The following is a 14,782-nucleotide window of genomic DNA, read 5'->3' as shown; positions in this document are numbered from 1 at the left end:
ATTCTTGAATGATTTTCGGTGTGTTAAGGAATCCATGCTGATGGATGTGGGGATGAGGGAGAGAGAGAATTGCAAATATTTCTGAATGTTTTTTCATCTAATTAGAGCAGCACACCTCTTTAATTCTCGTCCAGGTGTACGCATCTTCATAAAAGGAATCGCGAGATGTGAGCTTTGAGCAGAGGGCTCCAGTTCTTAAGTATGAGGATGTTAGCTTCAAGCCCACTTTGAAGAAGCCTCTTGTTAAGGGTTTTAGTTTTTAGTTATTTATTTATTTTTTATTTTTGGCTGCGTTGGGTCTTCGTTGCTGCACGCGGGCTTTCTCTAGTTGCATCGAGCAGGGGCTACTCTTCGTTGCGGTGCACGGGCTTCTCATTGCGGTGGCTTCTCGTTGCGGAGCATGGGCTCTAGGCATGTGGGTTCAGTAGTTGTGGCTCATGGGCTCCAGAGCGCAGGCTCAGTAGTTGTGGCTCACGGGCTCAGCAGTTGTGGCACACCGGCTCAGTTGCTTCGCGGCATGTGGGATCTTCCCGGACAGGACTCGAACCCATGTCCCCTGCACTAGCAGGCAGATTCTTAACCACCGAGCAACCAGGGAAGCCCCTAGTTAAGGATTTTAGATATAATTGTTTGATTATCTTTCATTTAAGTTGTCTTCGAGTAGTCCATTGTCTCTGGGCAGCGTATTAGATTCTTGTAACCCATCTCTTCTGTGACAGCTGATTTCTATGAAACCATGACAGCTGCTTAGACGGTGGGTACTTTGCACGAGTACCACAGCTCAGGGATCGTACTCTTGATTGCTGAAGTGCTTTAGCTCACTTCAGATCTCTGCTGGTTGTATTTACAGTAGAGATCAGCAAGGGTTAGTAATTGTCCTAAATCTATGTGGCCTATCATTTGTTAGTCTATTTATTTCAATTATAGTGCTCTATGTGTGTGGTTGTTAAAAAGTCCTCACTTTCAGCTTGAAAGTGATAGGACATGAGAGGAACAAGCTTGTAAGCCCCCAGTGAGGCTTTTGGCTTCCCCTCTTCAGAGCGGGCATCAGCAGCGATGGTTATTAGTGGCTACTATCAGCTCTATCCTGGCTGGACACCCCAGAGGAGGGTTCTGTTAATGAAATTCACAATTTGTAAAACACCCCTGAGTCATCCGTAGTGAGCTAAGTGTGGGAGCTGATTGACCAGCTAGGAAGTTATTGCGATCAAGACCTGGAATGTTGGCGGCTTGGCCTGGGAGGTTCATGAGGGACCCAGAGATATTCACATCATCCCAAGGTAGGGTACTAAGACTGGAAATCAAAGCTAAACACTTTCCAGAAAAAGCCAGTTATGAGTCTAGTTATTGTCTATCATTAATTACTTGCACAAAAGGCAATAATTGCTAAGGTACTTTATTGCCTATTTGGAGCTAAGTGTACCAAAAGGGAGATGCTTAACAGATGACAAAGTGAAGAAATTCCTGGCTTTTGAATCTGTGTAGATATATTGGGATGGAACAAACACCACACTAGCTCTGCACATCATAAAATGACACTCCGGTATCAGTTACAAGAACCACGGTGTCTATAAAACAAAGTATGTGCAAAGAGCGGAGTCTCTTCTGATTTCCCAGGACTCCGGACATTCTTCAACTACACCCATGGCCATAACTTCACCACAAGTAGACGGCTTATAATAAGTTTTGAAGGATATTTTCCTATCAAAAAGCCTACGTTCTTAACGAGCCATTGTGCATGATGTTAGAATCTTTAGCTCTTTATTCTTGTCTGTATGTCCACCAACATGAAAGTGAAAGTCCTGGTGCGCTGAACCGTCTCTCACTGCAGATACCAAATTGTGATGAATTATCTCTACAGAGTGTTGTAATATCTTACTTGCTCACTAGATTGCACAGGGTACCAGTTGGCCCATCATAGTTGGTGTGGATAAAGGTAGCTAGTAGGCAAAATGAGAGAGGAATTCAAATCTTACGTGTAAGTTAACCATCCACAATTACACTTGTAAGTGGGCAAAAGTAACTGTGCACGTACAAGGGTCCAGAGGCAGTCATCACTTCTCCTGCCCGGACAGACGGCACACCTGGATATCATTACCTCGTGTACCAGCCGTCTCTAGCAGCATGGAATCCACTGCAGTGTTTAAAAAAATGACAGCAAAGAACGTCTTACATACTGAGCTGCTTGGTGTAACAGACCAAGGCCTTTGGGCAGGGACAGAAATCCATTTCAAACTACTTGATAGTAGCGTAGACCTCAAAATGTTCTTAGTTTATTTAATTCCATCACAAACTTGACTGTTGTAGGTTCTTTCTAAATTCTCTGCAAAACGAAAATCCTTCCATAGGATTGGGTCTGACGTGGGACTAAACTCTTCTAAGTCGAATTTGAGGAATCTATAAGCAAAACCATTACGCAGTCACGACCAAAGCTCACTGATCACAAAAAATCATCAAGCTACACGAGAACCTGAAGATTATTAGGGAAACCTGCAATAGATAGCTCCAGAAAATAATAACAACGATAGACACAAAGTAAGAAAAACACTATTAATAATTAAATAGCAACAATAGTTATTATTATTCAAAAATCTAGTTTCCCATTTCTCAATATGTCGTTTCATGCTCAATGTTAAAATCCAGGCCTGTTGGTCTGTTAAAGAGATAATGTTCCACTAATGAGGTAATATTCCATTGTCTTGGTCAAGACCACACGGGGATTTGTGAGATGAACTAAAATGAATTTCAGCTGTTTCTCCATCTCATCTTGGCTCACTTTTTTTTTTTTTTTTTTGGCCTCGCTGCACAGCTGGTGGGGTCTTAGTTCCCCGACCAGGGATCAAATCCATGCCCCCTGCAGTGGAAGTGTAGAGTCCTAACAACTGGACCACCAGGGAATCCCTCTTAGCACATGTATATCGTATACATGCACGTTTGCCAAGAATGCTGCTGCCATTAGCAGCTTTCCTCTGAGGCCAATCTACATGTCATGGAAACTTCCAGAGATCCCACAATGAGGAAGAGAATCATTCTATTCTGGCTGGACGCTGGCTGCAGTGGAGTCATCTGGTTTGTTTCCATCACAGTGTAATGAAAGGGATACTTAACCCTGAGAGGGAATGGAGGAGGTGCTGTTGTGTGAGCTGACGATTAGGGCAGTAGCTTAAGATTAATCTTCTTTCCATTATTTGAGTTTCTGCAGCTGCTTCCCATACAACTTGTTCTGAGGCTAGAGACTAGTAATTTCTCACCAATAAATGACTGTTGTGAAGACAACCTTGCGTGTATATATTATTTGACAGTGTTAAATATTATTTGTTGTTGTATATTATTTGACGGTGTTTTTCAACTCCTGTATACAGTTTTTGAAGGCAAGACCCCCTAAATACATATAATAGCATATTATATATAGTGTATGTAAATTATACAAATTATTGCAACTCCTCTTAAAGGTATTTCTTACAATAATCTACGGCATTGAATGCTTCTAAATGAATAGACTTTTATAAGCTAAAAATAATCATGTTCAATGAGGTTTTTTTTTTTTTTTTTTGCGGTACGCGGGCCTCTCGCTGTTGTGGCCTCTCCCGTTGCGGAGCACAGGCTCCGGACGCGCAGGCTCAGCGGCCATGGCTCACGGGCCCAGCCGCTCCGCGGCATGTGGGATCTTCCTGGACTGGGGCACGAACCCGTGTCCCCTGCATCGGCAGGCGGACTCTCAACCACTGCAGCACCCGGGAAGCCCGAGTGTTTTCTTTAAAACGTGTAACTGATACCCTGCTGCAGGTGGTGACTTCGTTGTTTTAGCCTTTGGCAGCCAGCGGGATTCTCAGGATGCTGGGCTAGTGACACAGCTCCTCTGTGTCCGATTCCTCCTTTGAAGAGAAGGTCAGCTCAGGTTCTCACTAAGACCCTCTCTACCATGTATGGAGTGACTCTACCATGTACCTGTTGATTGATTAGCTGATTAATCAGGTTCAAGGGAAACACTTGTTAGTTACATTGTTCAATTAGTGGACATTAATACTACTTATATGAAATTACCACCCAATGTTCCCTGTCTCCAATCTCTTTTGAATTCTTAAAATTTTCTTCTTTGGAACATAAAATGTGCTTGCTCTTTTAGGATTATAAGTCTCTCCTTGACTTCTACTCATAAAAAATTATTGAAAGAAGTCTTAGGAACTGTGCCGTTTTTTCAGATATTTCTGGAAAAGTGCAGGCACTCTGTAGATGGTAATGCATCAGCCTAATTACAATCCAGTAAAGGACAGTAGTTGCATGATAAATAATGTGCCTCCCCTGTTTTGACTGAGATTTGATTGTGTTGCATTGATTCAGTTAAGACGCCTGCCTGATCCCACAGACCACACGTCTACGTGAAATGAGATGGTGAGGGCTCAGGAGTCCAGCTCCAAAGCAGTAGGACCAGCAAAGGCAGCAGGGGAGGGTCGGTTGCTGTCTCTCTGCAGCAAGTGGATTTCATCTGTGCGTTCCGAGGTCACATTCCCATGACCAAGACAGTTCTACCAGCAGGGCTGAGGGGACACGGCGGCTGGATGTTGGTGCACGTGGGGCTTGTGTTTGCTGGGCTTTCTGCCAGTCTTCGTGACCACAGTACCTTAGTCTAGGATTGTAAAAATGAAGTGAAACCATTCCTTGTGGACATTGTTCTAGCTCCACCCTCAAAGTATCTTGGTTACCCATTTAACAGGTTCTGAGTTAGTGGTTTCTTTTACTCAGCTAGCTTCCTGCTTTGCAAATTCATGTCGATCGTGCTTTAGCTTAGCTTTCGAAAGATTGATGAGGACCCCCATCTCTTGCTGCAGTGAGGCTGCTCGATCTGCCCAGTTGTTTTAAGGGCTTAGAAAGTCTCTTTCTGAGGGATATTCTCTTTCTGTCCAGTTTCTCGTCAGTATAAACAACGAATCGACATCCCGTACAACTGTCTTTGTTTTTAGCTATGTAATTTCTGTGGGATAGATTCGAAGAGATTTTTGGGTTGAAGAGTTTGTGTATTTTTGTTAAACATCTGTTGTCACATCGCTTTTGAAAAGAGCTACAAAGTTTCATGTTTCCTTTATAGCATATGAGGGTAACCCTTTCCAGAATAGGAGTTTTCTGAAGTCAGAACCTAAACAATCTGCTGATATCTCCATTGCCGGATTTTCCTCCTTCTGGCCGGAGCGACAATGCTTTCGTTCGCGTCATTGAGACTCCTCATGCCTCCCCAGAGGAAGGATGGCGGAACAACACCCCCGATGGTGAAAACATGTTTATTTCATCTTGCCTCTGCCTGATCTCTTAATCCTCCTTTCCCCAGGAGCAGGCTGGGAACAGACTGATGGTGGGCTGCTAATCAGCTTTGCTACATTTTGGCAGAGCTACTGGGTAAACTTATGAACCCAGATCTCATCCTTCACCACGAAGCACTCATTTCAACTCACTTATGAAAGTTTAACACGAGTTTGAAGCTTGTCTTCTGTAGACCAGAGAAGTCAGGCAGCACAGCCCCACTCTGCAGCTTTAGACTTTGGAAATGAGATATATGATGTGACTCTCACCTCAGCCACTTCCTGTCATCTCCAGTTAAAGGTTTTGCAGTTATCTTAGATCTCCATTTCCAAAGTGACCCTGAAGATTTGAAAGTAAATGAAATAAAAGAAAAATCTGCATGAGTTCTTTGTCTAACGGCACAAAATCAGGAAGGACAGATTTAAAAATTCTGTGGATGATTAGCTGTATCAATCTCTCTTTGAAATACTGTAGCAGATGAAGCCTGTAATAGCAAGAGAATCTGAAAAGTTCTGTTCATTCTGTCGACTTCCCTCGTGGTCCAGTGGCTAAGACTCTGTGCTCCCAGTGCAGTGGGCCTGGGTTCAATCCCTGGTCAGGGAAGGAGATCCTGCATGCTGCAACTAAAAAAGGACTCGTGTGCTGCAAGGAAGACCTGGCATGGCCAAATAAATAAATGAATAAATACTTAAAAAAAGAAAAAGCTCGATGTTAAAAGGAAAGCAAAACAAAGTGCCTTCAAAAAGAACAGTAAAGGGGACTCCTCTGGTGGCCCAGTGGTTAATACTCTGTGCTCCCAATGCAGGGGGCCCTGTGTTCGATCCCCGGTCAGGGAACTAGATCCCACATGCCTGCCGCGACTAAAAAAGGTGCTGCATGCTGCAGCGAAGATCCCGTGGCTGCAACTAAGACCCGGCACAGCCAAAATAAATTAAAAAAAAAAAAAAAAGAACAGTAAAGGATTGAGCCAACAGTTGAAAAAATAAAATCTAAACCTTAGCTATTCTCTAACCTAGGATGGGTGGGAAAATGCTCCAGAAAAAGTCGTGCTTGAAGCAGAGTCAGGAGGAATGGCGGGAGGCTGTTTAGTGGAGAGGGGTCAGGCGGGAGTGTCCTAGGCCAACAGCAGCCCGGCCAAGGGCTTGGGGGTGAAAGAGCAGGTCTAGGGAAGCGTAAGGTACTGGGGGTCCCAGGCGCACAGTAGGCTTGCGGACAGGCAGAGCCTGGCAACAGATAAATCCTGGGGAATCAGTGCACTCACTCATCCGTCCAGCTACCCACCTCCTTCAACAGGTATTTACCGATGGCTACCTGTGCAGAAACCCCTGCTAAGCGCTGAGGACACAGGGGTGACAGCGAGAGCACATGCAAGCCTGACATCTCTCTAGATGGGGGCGTGGGTGCTGGAGGCAGAAAGGCTGGCAGAGAGCCGTGTCAACACATACGAAACTGTGATGACGTCAGGATGGGGGCTTACAGCCACTAAGGGACTGGAAATGCACATCAGAGGCACCAGGAACTGATGGCGGGTTTTACAGCGTGAAATAAATTTGGGGTTCCACAAAAATTTCTTTGGCTGCTGTATATAGGTTGGGCCGGACTGGAGGCAGGGAGATGAAGTCAGGTCATTACAGTAGCCTCCCCTTATCCACAGGGGATACGTTCCAAGACCCCCAGTGGGTGCCTGAAACCATGGATACTACCAGACCCTGCATACACTGTGTTTTTTCCTGTACTAATGGGTGTAGACAGTGTGGATTAGCTGCACAAAGAGATGATTCACGTCCTGGGCAGGACGGAGTGGGACAGCTGGCGATGTCGCGACACTACTCAGAACGGCTGGCAATTTAAAAGTTATGAATTGTTTATTTCTGGAATTTTCCATGTGATATTTTCAGATCTTGGCTGACTGAGGGTAACTGGAACAGTGGAAAGGGAAACCGTGGATAGGGGAGCCGGGAGTGGGGGCTACAGTATAATAGGCTGGCAAGTCCTGATGCGAGCCTGAAAACTGGCACAGCGCAAAGACTGAGATGAGCAGAAAAATGCAAGCGATGGGAATGCGGGAGGGGTGGGCAAAGGACTGTGAGAAGCCAGGTGTGAGGCTACAGGAAAGCGAGCTCCACGCTCTCTTATTTGGTGTAGCTGATCGGGTGGTTGCCAAAGAAGGGGATTTGGGACCGGCAGGATCACAGCTCCGTGGGCCCCCTGAGTGGCCTGGGTCATCTCTGGGTTCCTTCTGAACCGTGTACCCTGTGCCCACCTGCCACAAAACCTACAAAACTTTATTACACACGTTCACGTACATATTCATGTCCCTCTAGTGAACAGAGAGTACCGGCACTGTCCGCATGGCTTTGCGTCCCTAGTGAAGAGTGGTGCACAGTACGTAATGAATAAATATTAAATAAATTAACAAATCGCTTACCAAATCTCGCTTTGAATGAACTTTTGATACGTTTTTGAGTTCCTTAGAAATCTATGAGTTTCTTTGACAGTATAATTTATTTTCTTTGATCAACAACACATAGTTAGATCTGTTTTTTCTTAACCCACTCTGACACTCCCTTTTAATTGGTATATTCAGACAATTCACATTTAAAGTGACTATTGATATAGTTAGATTAGTATCCACCAGGTTTGCAATTGCTTTTATTCATTGCATTTTTTCTTCACTTCTTTTCCCCAGTCTCTTTTTCTACTTTCACTTGTTCTATTTTTTATTTTTAAATTTTTAAGTTTTTGGCCATACCACATGGCTTGCAGGTCTTAGTTCCCTGACCAGGGATTGAACCCACGCCCTTGGCAGTGAGAGTGCAGAGTCCTAACCACTGGACCGCCAGGGAATTCCCCCCCACCCTCTTTTTTTTTTTACCTTCCCTTATTTTATTATTTATTTATTTATTTATTATTTATTTATTTTTGTGGTACGCGGGCCTCTCACTGTCGTGGCCTCTCCTGTTGTGGAGCACAGGCTCCGGATGCACAGGCTCAGCGGCTATGGCTCACGGGCCCAGCCGCTCTGTGGCATGTGGGATCTTCCCGGACCGGGGCACGAACCCGTGTCCCCTGCATCGGCAGGCGGACTCTCAACCACTGCGCCACCAGGGAAGCCCCTTCCCTTGTTTTAAATGAGCATTTTATATGAATCCATTTATCTCCTTTCTTAGCACATGCAATACATTCCTTTAAGAGTTTTTCTTGTTTAGTTGCTTTCCTAAAGTTTGCAGCATTTTTAACTACTCTAAGTCCATCTTTAAATAACAGGTGTAATGCAGATTCCTTGTGTCAGAATATTCTCAGTCTTCCCTCCCATCCCTGTGACTTGCTGTCACTTATTTCACCTGTCTGTATGTCGTAATCACCCAATACAGTGTTGCTTTTATTATTTTAAATCAGCATTTATCTTTTAAATCAACTAAGAATAGGGAAAATAAAAGATTTTATTTTATCTTCATTTATTCTTTCTCTGATGCTCCAGTTTTTTTTTTTTTGATATGTGTGTGTGTATTTCTGACCTGTATCACTTCCTTCTACCTAAAGAACTTCTTTGAACTTCTTGCAAGACAGGTCACTGGAAACAAGTTCCCTCCATTTTTATTTGACTTAGAAAAGTCCTTACTTCTCCTTCATTTTGGGAGGATACTTTTTCTGGATATAGAATTCTAGGTTGGTAGGTTTTGTTTTTTTTCTTAAAGATTTAAAATATTTCATTCCACTCTCTTCTGCTTGCACAGTTCCTGACAAGAATTCTGCTGTAATTCTTTTTTTTTTTTTTAACCAATGTTGACTTATTATTACAAAAGCACTACATGTCCATTGCAGAAAAATAAAAATGATACAGATCAATAATGGAGATAATTAAAAAGTCCCATAACCTTACCACCCATTACAAAGTGGCCATTGTAAATATCTTTCTAGATCATTTCTGTCTGTCTACATCTATCATCTATAGATATGATTTTATATATATAGTCTTCTAATGAGTGTGTGACTTTTTTTTAATAGATCTTTATTGGAGTATAATTGTTTCACAATACTGTGTTAGTTTCTGTTGCACAACAAAGCGAATCAGCCATATGCATATACACATGTCACCATATCCCCTCCCTCTTGAGCCTGCCTCCCACCCTCCCTATCCCACCCCTCTAGGTCATCACAAAGCACCGAGCTGATCTCCCTGTGCTATGCAGTTGCTTCCCACCAGCCAACTATTTTACATTTGGTAGTGTATATATGTCGATGCTACTCTCACTTCGCCCCTGCTTCACCCTCCCCTCCGTGCCCTCAAGTCCATTCTCTATGTCTCCGTCTTCATTCCTGCCCTGCACCTAGGCTCATCAGTACCATTTTTTTTTTTTTTTTAGATTCCATATATATGCGTTAGCATATGGCATTTGTTTTTCTCTTTATGACTTACTTCACTCTGTATGACAGACTCTAGGTCCATCCACCTCACTACAAATAACTCAATTTCGTTTCTTTTTATGGCTGAGTAATATTCCATTGTGTATATGTGCCACATCTTCTTTGTCCATTCATCTGTCGATGGACACTTAGGTTGCTTCCATGTCCTGGCTATTGTAAATAGAGCTGCGGTGAACATTGTGGTGCATGTCTCTTTTTGAATTATGGTTTTCTCAGGGTATATGCCCAGTAGTAGGATTGCTGAGTCATATGGTAGTTCTATTTTTAGTTTTCTAAGGAACTTCCATACTGTTTTCCATAGTGGCTGTATTGATTTACATTCCCACCAGCAGTGCAGGAGGGTTCCCTTTTCACCACACCCTTTCCAGCATTTATTGTTTCTAGCTTTTTTGATAATGGCTGTTCTGACCGGCGTGAGGTGGTACCTCATTGTAGTTTTGATTTACATTTCTCTAATAATTAGTGATGTTGAGCATCTTTTCATGTGCCTCTTGGCCATCTGTATGTCTTCCTTGGTGAAATGTCTATTTAAGTCTTCCACCCATTTTTTAACTGGATTCTTTGTTTTTTTGATATTGGGATTGTGGGATTGTGTTCCTGTCTTACTGGTTGTTTGGCCTGAGGCTTCCAACACTGGAGTTTGTAGGCTATTGGGTGGGGCTGGGTCTTGGTGCTGAGATGAGGACCTCCGTGACACCTCACTCCGATGAATATTCCCTGGGGTCTGAGGTTCTCTGTTAGTCCAGTGGTTCGGACTCGGAGCTCCCACCACAGGAGCTTCTGCCCGACCCCGGGCTCGCGAACCAAGATCCTGCAAGCTGCGTGGGGTGGCAAAAGAAAAAGAACAATAACAAAGTTACAAATAAAATTAGACTAGGAAACTAACAGATATGTTAAAAAGAATGTAAAAATTAAAATATAGATGAATCAACAGCTGGAAGGTAGGAAGGTACATTAGTACCACAGTCGTAAAGAAGAGGAGGGAAAAGAAAAAAAAACGAAAACAAAAGAAGGGGGAAGGCCTTGGCTGTGCGGGGCGGGGCCTAAGCAAGGGTGGGGTTTGGGCGGTGAGCGGGGCCAATGCTCGGGACCCACAGGGCTGGAAGAGGCCCTGGGAGCTGTGCGGGGTGGGGCTTAGGCTCAAGGAACAGAAGGGGCCCAGGTGTGACCCCCACCCCGGTCTCAGAGGGCAGGGGACCTCACCTGGGAGCTCAGCAGGCTCCCCGGGCCCGAGTGGGCGGGGCACTCGCCCTCCACTCCTCTCCTGCTCCTGCCGCAGGGCCCCTCCCCCTGCCTCTCCTGATCTCCCCGGCCTCAGGGGCCCCATCCTGTCTGGCCTCCACTTCTCCCCCATCAGTCCCCCTGTGTCCTACCGGTTCACTCTGGCCTTCCTCCCGTCTCCTTGGGCGTCACAGTTCACCCCCAGCAGCCGGCAGGCGCCCTAGTTGTGGGGAGGCGCCAACTCCTTGTCTTCCCACACGGCCATCTTGACTCCGCCTCCCTGCTGTATTTCTTATCTCCGTTTCTCTATTCATGAGATACATGAGACAGTTTTTCCTCTGGCTTATTTCAAGATTGTCTTCTTTAAAAATAATATGCCTAAGTGTAGGGTTTTGTGTGGTGTGTGTGTGGTGTGTGTGTGGTGTGTTTGTGTGGTGTGTGTGGTTGTGTGTGTGGCGTGTGTGTGGTGTGTGTGTGTGGTGTGTGGTGTGTGTGTGTGTGTGTGTGTGTGTGTGTGTGTGTCCGTGTCCTACTTGGTATTCTCTGTGTTCCCTGGATCTTCAGGCTGGTGTTTGTAATTAATATTGAACTTCATAAACATGGAATTTGTCAGCAGTTTGAACATCTGTTGCTAATGAGCTGGCACCAGCTGTAGCAGCCCATGGCCCTAAAAGTCCTCTATTCTCATCTATTCATCCCTCCAACCCCACCCCCAGCCCCAGCTTTGGCAACCACTGATCTTTTCACTCTGTCCGTATTTGCCTTTTCTGGAATGTCGCATAATTGGAATCATACAATATGTAGGCTTCGCAGATTGGCTTCGTCCACTTAGTGATGTGCATCTAAGTTTCTTCTTCATGGCTTGATAGCTCATTTGTTTACATCGCTGAATAATATTCCATTCTCTGGATGGACCACAGTTTATCCATTCACCTACTGAAGGGCATCTTGGTTGCTTCCAGCTTTTGGTGCTCAGTACTAAAGCTGCTATGGACAACTATTTATACAGCACTTTACAGAGGACCCTCATTCTTATTACTTTAGTGGTTACTTGAAGAATTAATTTGAAGAAAAATTTGAAGGTTAATTTGAAGCATTAATCATGTAACTTTCTTCCAGGAATACAGAGTAATGGGTGAAGCTTGGAGTAAACCAGGTCTTCTGATCCCCCCCAGCCAAATTATAAAAATATAAAATAAAATTTGGGAGTGGGGTATGTACACATGATTATGGACACATAATTAATAGGCAGAAAGATGACATAATTGAGATATTATGTGTAACTTTTAGCAGTTCAATTAATTCACAAGAGTAATTCCTCCCATTTTTTATACTTTCTTTTTGAACCAAATCTCTAGTCACTGTTTTCTTTTGAAAATATTTATTTTATAATTTCTAGTTCCTAAAATTAAAGTTTCTCATTCTAGGATTTCTTATAGGATACATTTATTTTGCTCTAGAGGCAGCGTTGAAGCTACTGGAATTTAACTTTTAAAGAAATTAACAAGAGAATTCAAAAGTTGGACTTGATGAGATTCTGCAGGCCCCTCCCATCCTTGTTCACTGACTAAGGCATAGGCTTTGTGTGGACCGCGTGGGGCATGGGGACCCCAGCGGACGGTGGAACCACGTGGCCGTGGAGCAAGGGTGCCTCTCAGAACCATCAGTCAGGCTGATGTGCCCCGATTACCAGCATGTTTCAATACCATAGATTCTCCAACACTTTCTCTCTCTGCATGTTCTACCGAATAGGATATTTTAAAGCATTAAGTCTATATTGGCGCCTTCAACCACGTGTTCAGTTCATTAGTTTGTTTGGGATTTTAGGTATTACTCACCCAGAAAAGGAAGGAGGTCATGGTGAGTTAGTCATGCAGTCTTAGCCTTTGCCTTCAGAAACAGACAAAAATACATAGTGTCCATGGGAACAGGGGAGCAATGCTTCTTTCCTTTGGTTCCTTTTCTACGCCATGCTTTTTCTTTAGCCCATGTATCATAGAATTGGCTTGAAAGTTTATAGGTTTAAACCAGGGCTTTTCAGCTGTGGCATTATTGATATTTGGGCTAGATAATCCTTTGTTGGGCTGCAGGGAGAGTCTGTGCCCTGTGGGGTGTTTAGCTGCACCCTTGACTCTATGTAGGAGATGCCACTAGCCTCCCTTCCCCTGCAGCGTCCCCTGGGAGGACAAAACCAGCCCCAGTTGAGAACCACTAGTCTGAATATCTTCCCAGGAGTTTTGAAAAGAAAAATTAATCATCAACCCTTCCCAACTAGGTGTTTCTTAAGATCCCCAAACAAGGCACATGGAGTCTTTGTAATGGGAATCTATTGTGTGTGTTACCCTACGACCAATGCCATTTCTGCACTGGTGAAATTTCTTCTCTGGTTAAATCTTCTGAGAATGTATTTTCTATCTTCTGGAAAGTGGGAGAGGGATAGTTATTACCGGAGAGCTTTAGGAGTGGGTGGGGACCTATCTCAACCCTATGTCCTACCTGGCAGCCACCCACACTCCGAATTCTGAGTCTCCCTAGGGGTACCTCTCTGCAGACACTTGGTTCTTTTCTTTCTCTGTCTCCCAAATCTACTGTTTCTGCACCCATGGTCTGTCTTCATATTTTGTGATTTGCAAGGACGGATGTCCCTAGTTTGGTTAAAAGTGGGGTTTGGGTTTATTTTCTTGCTTTTCTTTGACTGGGAAAATTTCAGAAAATTTCTGAAAAGTCAGAAATGTGTTTATTTGCCAAACTAAACCTGGAAGGGCCTCGTACCTTTTCACTGATGAAGTCCACGAACCAAACCCAAGATAGGAGAAAACAGCCAAAAGCATCACAAGACATGAGCACTTGAGTCCAGAGCCCCTTTCAGCTGCTAAGTATGCTTCCAAAATCATCCTTGCTTGTGCCTCCAAAAGAGTTTCTTATCATTTTCAAACGGAATCTCTGTTCTTAATTGGTTGAACTTAATTTTTGTTTGCTTGTTCAGAAGGTGCCTTTCCCAAATGGAAATCACTTAGCGAAATTCTTTTTTTTTATTATCATTTACTTATTTATTATTTTTGGCTGCATTGGGTCTTTGTTGCTGGGCGTGTGCCTTCTCTAGTTGCAGCGGGCGGGGGCTAATCTTCATTGCGGTGCGCAGGCTTCTCACTGCGGTGGCTCTTCTTGTTGCAGGGCGTGGGCTCTAGGCTCATGGGCTCAGTAGTTGTGGCTCGCGGGCTCTAGAGCACAGGCTCAGTACTTGTGGCGCACGGGCTTAGTTGCTCCACAGCATGTGGGATCTTCCTGGATCAGGGATTGAATCTGTGTCCCCTGCATTGGCAGGTGGATTCCTAGCCACTGCACCACCAGGGAAGTCCCTAGTGAAATTCTTAAAGCCGTAAATATTGTTTCTTTTATTTTTAATTGAGGTATAGCTGATTTACAATATTATATAAATTTCAGGTGTACAACAGTGATTCACAGTATTTGAAGTTTATATTCCATTTATTGTTATTAAAAATATTGGCTCTATTCCCTGTGCTATACAAGAGAAATATTTTCTTGATACCATTTGTTCGAATCACAGCATCACAACGTCAGAGTTTGTTATATTTGGAAGAAAGGGTTTCGTGGCTTATTGATGCGTGTTATACTTGTGCCTGCAAGGAGAGAAGTGCCAGGTCTGGAGAAGTGCCAGGTCTGGAGCAGTGCTGGTTGACATGAAGGTGACATCATGGGTACGAGTGACCCACGGCTGTGAAGTTTGCTCAAAGCCTCTTTCTTCTGGCTTCTTAAAAGCAGGGCCTGGGCTTCCCTGGTGGTGCAGTGGTTGAGAATCCGCCTGCCGATGCAGGGG

Source organism: Lipotes vexillifer, unplaced genomic scaffold (assembly GCF_000442215.2).
Source record: "Lipotes vexillifer unplaced genomic scaffold, Lipotes_vexillifer_v1.1 scaffold196, whole genome shotgun sequence".
Classification (NCBI taxonomy): domain Eukaryota; kingdom Metazoa; phylum Chordata; class Mammalia; order Artiodactyla; family Lipotidae; genus Lipotes; species Lipotes vexillifer.
This window is presented reverse-complemented; position numbering follows the sequence as displayed.